The following is a 1,590-nucleotide window of genomic DNA, read 5'->3' on the forward strand; positions in this document are numbered from 1 at the left end:
CATAACTAAACATAGAGGAGGCCCCAGACAAACAGGCAAGGAATGAATATAGTAAGTAAAATTGAAAAAGCTACATCATCCTTATTGCAAAATATCAAATTATTCCAAGGAGGAGATAAAACAGCAGGAACATGATAGATGGTTATATCCATGTCTCCCCAAACAACAGGTTCCAATAAAGGAGGATTAGGAACAAAGGCCCAATAAATTAGCATTAGGATGGACAGAGTTTATAGTAAGCAGGGCACACATGGCCAAGAATAAGTTCTCAGCCATGACAGGTTTACCATTGCATTGTAACATCTTTTGTCCTTCTGCAGTCAACTTTTTAACCTGCCCCCAGGTGGGCAGTGGGGATTTCTTTTTCCTCAACTGGTGGCCTATTCCTTGCAGGATATGGGGCTGTCCTCAATGGGCTGCGTCTGTATGCATCAGGCAGGAAGCTAGTATTGTTTGCCATCCTGTGTAGACACAAAACCCTATCCTCGCCCCTTATGTAATAACGTTCCTAGTTGCTATTCTGCATCCAATGCAATCTTAATCCATACGGGAGCATTTAAATAAGGTTTTTCTGATATTTGTTCAAAATGGCACTCAGCTCTAGTTAAAGTAGCTACTTGTGGTAAGTTTAAAATATTAAGAACAAAAAGAACTTGATGTAAAATTATTTTAGGATTTTGCATGGAAAACCACAAAATATCCATACTTTCATCCAACCTTTTCCTCCTTTTAAATTTTTTGATTTGTTGTTTTAGTGTGCAATGAACTCGTTCAATAATGGATTGTCCTTGGGGGTTATATTCTATTCCTGTAATATGTACCACATCATAAAGTTCACAAAATCTTTTAAATTTGATAATTTTTTAGGCTGGTCCATTATCAGTCTTTATTTGGCAGGCACTCCCATAATGGCAAAAGCTTCCAAAAAGTGTTCTATTACATTGTTAACACTTTCTCCCGTAAGGGCAAAAGCCCAAATTTGGAATAAGTATCTATTGTAACATGTACAAAGGAAAAATGGGCAAAGGCTTGTACATGGATTATATCCATTTGCCATTGCTCATTAGGTTGTAATCCTCGAGGATTTACTCCAGCAGGTACAACTGTCAAATGCATTGGTCTGCAGATAGGAGACGTTTTTATAATTTGTTTACCTTGAGAATAAGGTATTTTATAATGCATATGTAAATGGCCAGCATTTGTATGTAAATGAGCATGATCCTGTTTAGCAGAAGCAAAACTAACTATCAACATGATTATTGCCATATACAAGGTACCCAGGTAACGAAGAGTGAGCCCTAATGTGAGTTACAAACACTTTGGCATTACATTGTTGCAGTAATGCTTGTAATTGTTTAAATACTTGGTTTAGCTGGAGTTTAGATGAATATGTAACAGCAGTGACTATATTAGTCACAACCCCTACAGCATAGGCAGAATCAGTAACAATATTAATATCTCCCACAAAATCTTGTAACACCTTAATAATAGCAAAAAGTTCATTTTGTTGAACTGATGCTAAAGTAGTTGTTTGTACCCAATATTTATTTGTTGTCCAATAAGCACTTTTTGTTTTGGAGCCATGTATAA

This window comes from Dipodomys spectabilis, unplaced genomic scaffold (assembly GCF_019054845.1).
Source record: "Dipodomys spectabilis isolate Male_0828 unplaced genomic scaffold, ASM1905484v1 ptg000301l, whole genome shotgun sequence".
Classification (NCBI taxonomy): Eukaryota; Metazoa; Chordata; class Mammalia; order Rodentia; family Heteromyidae; genus Dipodomys; species Dipodomys spectabilis.